The following is a 5,289-nucleotide window of genomic DNA, read 5'->3' on the forward strand; positions in this document are numbered from 1 at the left end:
AGTGTCAATGAGAGCACCCCGGGATTCCAGACATCCACGGGGTCAATGAGAGCATCCCGAGATTCCAGACATCCACAGTGTCAATGAGAGCACCCTGGAATTCTGGACATCCACAGGGTCAATGAGAGCACCCTGGGATTCTGGACATCCACAGGGTCAAGGAGAGCGCCCCGGACATCCACAGTGTCAATGAGAGCACCCTGGGATTCCGGACATCCACAGGGTCAACAAGAGCACCCCGGGATTCCGGATATCCACGGGGGTCAATGAGAGCACCCCGGGATTCCAGACATCCATAGGGTCAATGAGAGCACCCCGGAATTCTGGACATCCACAGTGCCAATGAGAGCACCCTGGGATTCCGGACATCCACAGGGTCAATGAGAGCACCCCGGGATTCTGGATATCCACGGGGGTCAATGAGAGCACTCCAGGATTCTGGACATCCACAGGGTCAATGAGAGCACCCCAGGATTCCAGATATCCACAATGTCAATGAGAGCACCCCGGAATTCCAGATATCCACGGGGTCAACGAGAGCACCCCGGGATTCCAGACATCCCCGGGATCAACGAGAGCTCCCCGGGATTCTGGACATCCACAGGGTCAACAAGAGCACACCAGGATTCTGGACATCCACTCTCCCAAAGTGACAACAAGTTCCCCTTTCCTTTACCACCAGGGATGTGTCAGCAAGGCCTAGCGGAAAGTCGGTACTTCACCACTGCCCCCTGTGACAAAGCCCCACACCCCCGGGTGTCAGTGGAGGCCACTTGAGGAGCAGTGACGAGGCAAATTCTCTCTTCCCAGCCGAGTAGAGTGAACAGTGATCCAGTGAACTCCCATTTCTGCCCAGCAGTAATAAGCAGCCCTTCTCCTTACAAACCAAAAGAGGATGCAGAGGCAACCTGGACATCTACCCTTCTGTCCATACAGGTAATACACACCCATCTACAACCAAAGCAATGTCAGAAGCAGCTGCCTAAAACATATTTAAGTAAGATCTAGAGATTTACAACATGAGACCTAAAATATCCAACTTCCAATCAAATATCCCTGATCATACTAGAAATCAGCACAATCTCAATTCAAATGAAAAAAGACAATCAGTAGATGTCAGTAACAAGAGATCTTAGCATTATGTGACAAGATTTTAAAACAAACAACAGAAAAACGCTTCAACAGCAATTGTAAACACTTTTTAAACAAACGAAAAAAATGGAAACTCTCCATAAAGAAACAAAGTCTCAGGGGAAAAAAGGAAGCTATAAAGAGCTAAATAGAAATTTTAGAACTGAAAAATACAATAACCAAAATAAAAAAAATTCAACAGGCAGGTACAATAGAACAGAAGAGAAAAAGGAGGTAAGAATCCATGACCTTGAAGAGGAGGAAATAGAAATCACCCAGTCTCAACGTCAGAGAGAAAACAGGGAAAAAAACAAAACAAAACAAAACAAAACAAAACAAAAAACAGAACTTCAGGGATTATAAGAAAGTATACGAGATTCATGTCACCAGAATCCTGGAAAGTGAGGAAAAAGAGGGCAGGGAGGAAATGTCTAAAGAAATAATGACTGAAAAATTCTAAAACTGTAAAAAGAACATAAGCCTGTAGACTCAAGAAGGTAAGCAAAACTTACAGGGTGAACCCAAAGAAATAGATGCCAAGACACATCAGTCGAATTTCTGAAAGCTAAAGACAAAATCTTAAAAGCAATCAGGAGAAAATAACACCTTACTTCTACAGGAAAAAAATTCTTTCTCAGATTTCTCATCAAAAATTATGGAGGCCAGAAGAAAGCGGCATGACTTTTTTTAAGTACTTGAAGAGGCCAGTGCAGCGGCTCACACCTGTAATCCCAGCACTCTGGGAAGCTGAGGCAGGAGACCTACTTGTGATCAGGAGCTCAAGACTAGCCTGACCAAGAGTGAGACTCCTCCCTTTACAGAAAATTTAAAAATTAACCAAGTTTGGTGGTACATGCCTATAATCCCAGCTATGTGGGAAGCTGAGGCAGAGGGATCACTTATGCCCCAGAGTCTGAGGGCGCGGTGCTATGCTGATGCCACTGCACTGCACTCCAGCTGCGGACTGCACTGAATCTGTAGACAGCTTTGAGCAGCACACTCATTTTAACAGTATAGATTCTTTTGATCCATGAAATGAGGTCTTTTTCTACTTGTTTGTACAATCTATGATCTCTTTCATCTGTGATTTATTAGTTCTCTTTGAAGAGATCTTTCACCTCCTTGGTTAAACTTATTCCTAGTATTTTATACATTTTGCAGCTGTTGTAAATGGTATTGAGTTCTTGATTTGGTTCTCAGCTTCGTCTTTACTGGTGTATAGAAATGCTATTGACTTTTGTATATTGATTTTATACAATTTTGAGACTTTGTTCATTTATTAAATCTAGGAGTCTTTTGGAAGAATCCCTGTAGTCTTGTAGGTATAAGATAATATCACCAGCAAACAAAGATAATTTGAGGTCCCCTTTTCCAATTTGGATGCCTTCCATTTCTTTCTCTTGCCTCACTATGGTAAGGATTTCCAGTACTATGTCGACTACAAGTGCTGAAAATGGGCATTCTTGTATTGCTCTAGTTCTCAGGGGAAATGCTTTCAATTTTTCCCCATTCAGTATGAAGTTGGGTGTGCCACACATGGCTTTAATTATTTTGAGGTACACCCTTTCTAGGCTGAGTTTTTTTGAGGATTTTTATCTTGAAGGGATACTGGATTTTAGCAAATGCTTTCTGCACATCTACTGAAATGATCATAGGGTTGTTTTTAATTCAGTTTATGTGGTGAATCTTATTTATTGACTTGCATATGCTGAACAACCCTTACGTTGCTGGGATAAAATTCACCTGAGCATGGTGAATAATCCTTTCCATGTACTGTTGAATTTGGCTTGCTAGCATTTTGTTGAGGATTTTTCCATATATTTTCATTAGAAGTACTGGTCTGTAGTTTTCTTTTTTGGCTGCATCTTTTCCTGGCTTTGGTATCAGGGTGAATTAGGGAGGGTTCCCTCCGTCTCCATCTTTTGGAGCAGTTTCAGCAGGGTTAGCACCTGTCTTTATATGTCTGGCAGAGTTCACCTGTGAATCCATCTAGCCCAGAGCCTTTCCTTGTTGGGAGAGTTTTTTATTACTGATTCGATCCACTCATTATTGGTCTATTCAGGAGTTCTACTTCTTTCTGGTTCAATCTTGGGAGGTGGTTATGTTTTCAGGAATTTATATATTTTCTCTAGGTTTTCTAGTTTATACGCATAGACTTATTCATAATAGTCTCTGATGACCTTTTTTATTTTTCTGTAGCAGCACTGTAATGTCTCCTTTTTCATTCCTGAATTGTGTTTATTTGGATCTTCTCTGTTCTCCTCTTGGTTTGTCCACCTAGTGGTTTATTAATTTCATTTATCTTTTTGAAAGGAAACCAACACCTGTAATATCCCCTAATATGCTCTCCCAATTCAAATTTCTCCATCTGTTATCTCTTACCTTTCCACTATTTTTCCATGACCTAGTCAGTAACACAACAATAACCCACTGCATTTTGAAATATGCTACTTACTGTGGTGTGATGAGATATATTGCCAACTATGTTGAGGTTTTTGAGCAGTTGGGGAGAACCAGTATATTGCCCAGAGATCTGCTTCCGAACTTCAGCTGCCACAGTTCTGTAATGAAGAAAGCAAAGACATCACATTCAATACTTGAAAAAAAAAACAAAACCACCTAGCTTAAAAAGATATTTAAAAAAATATATACTTTGGGCAATGCCTATGGCTCAAAGAGGTAGGGTGCCGGCCCCATATGCAGGAGGTGGCAGGTTTAAACCCAGCCCTGGCCACAAAAAAAAAAAAATAATATATATATATATATACACACACACACACACACACATATATACTTTTTCTTTTCTGGTTTTTTTTTTTTTTCATTGTTTGGGATTCATCCAGGGTACAAATAATTAGGTTATACTGATTGCATTTAATAGACAAAGTCCCTCTTATAATTGTGTCCTGCCCCCAAGAGTGTGTCACACACTGTGACCCCATCCCCCTCCTCCTCCCATCTCCCTCCCTCATTCTCCCACCACCCCTCCCCCCTTGTATGAGCTCAGCTATGGCCTTCATATTAGAATTGAGTACACTGGATTCTTGCTTCTCCATTCTTGTGATGCTTTTCTAAGCAGAATGTGATCCGCCTCAGGAAACTAAATATATTAAAAATTATTTAAAGAACAGAACATCAATATAATTAAATACTTTTCTAGCTTATAATTACATTAGAATTTCTTTATAATGCTCCTGTAGGATACAGGAGTGACAGTCCACTTACACAAGATGGTTCTTTGGTGGTTGTTTTTTTCCTTAACACCTGGCTAATTTTTCTATTTTTAGCAGAGATGGGGGTGGGGGGATTTCACTCTTGCTCAGTCTGGTCTCGAATTCCTGAGTTCAAGCAATCCATCCACTGCAGCCTCCCAAAGTGCTAGGAATACAGGCATGATGAGCCACTGCACCTGCCTGTGAGACGTTTTTAATATGGCACTTTAGGAAACACACAATGGCCTATGATAAAGCTGGACACACTAAAAAGCTGGATATAGCTAGAAGCTATAAAAGGATGTGTACATTAAAATGTCTATACTTTAAAGATATAAATTGGAAAATATTTTGTAAACAAATCAACATATGATAAAATTAGGAAGAAAAAGCCCTGTAGTGTTTCAAGCTAATGGTTTAATTCAGAGCCCTGAACATCTTGGTTCCCATTGGAATTTCCAAATAAGTTTCAAAACAATCTCATTTTCCAAAAATTATCCAGCTTTAGGATGTAATCATTTTCCTGGCTGCTTCTCTTCAATACCTCCCCTCCTGCCTTTCATATTCAATCACAGATGTATCAGCAATGTTAGGAGCCAACGGCACAGTTAGAAAGAAATGTTTTATATAGAAACAAAGATTCTTTAAAGCTCAAGATAGTGAATCAGCTCAACTTTTTTTAGAGTTGACTTTAGATCATATTTGTATTTTAAGGGGCTAACTTGTTATTCATAATTAACAAAACTTGGAAGCAACCAAGCTGTCCTTCAGCAGGTGAACAGGAAAATGAAGTGCAGTTCATCCACACCACGGAGTTTTACTCAGTGGCAAAAGAAATGAGCTGCAAGCATGAAGAGACATGGAGGAATTTAAAAGAGTATCACTAAGGGAAAGAAGCCAGCCTTAAAAAGCTACATATTCTATGATTCTGACTACAGGACATTCT

At 40.5% G+C, this 5,289-nt stretch overlaps 1 protein-coding gene across 1 annotated transcript in view; it reads right to left on the reverse strand.

Annotated features, from left to right (window-relative positions):
* DOCK7 (dedicator of cytokinesis 7) overlaps nucleotides 1-3,689 on the reverse strand; it is a 227,951-nt gene extending 224,262 nt beyond the window's left edge. Inside the window, exon 1 of the mRNA XM_023515104.1 lies at nucleotides 3,587-3,689. The gene's annotated coding sequence lies outside the window, so the exon portion shown is untranslated. The remainder of the gene's footprint in view (nucleotides 1-3,586) is intronic.
* Nucleotides 3,690-5,289: the final 1,600 nt, after the last annotated feature.

The sequence above is a fragment of the Otolemur garnettii genome, unplaced genomic scaffold (genome assembly GCF_000181295.1).
Source record: "Otolemur garnettii isolate 467f Iridium unplaced genomic scaffold, OtoGar3 scaffold00066, whole genome shotgun sequence".
Classification (NCBI taxonomy): domain Eukaryota; kingdom Metazoa; phylum Chordata; class Mammalia; order Primates; family Galagidae; genus Otolemur; species Otolemur garnettii.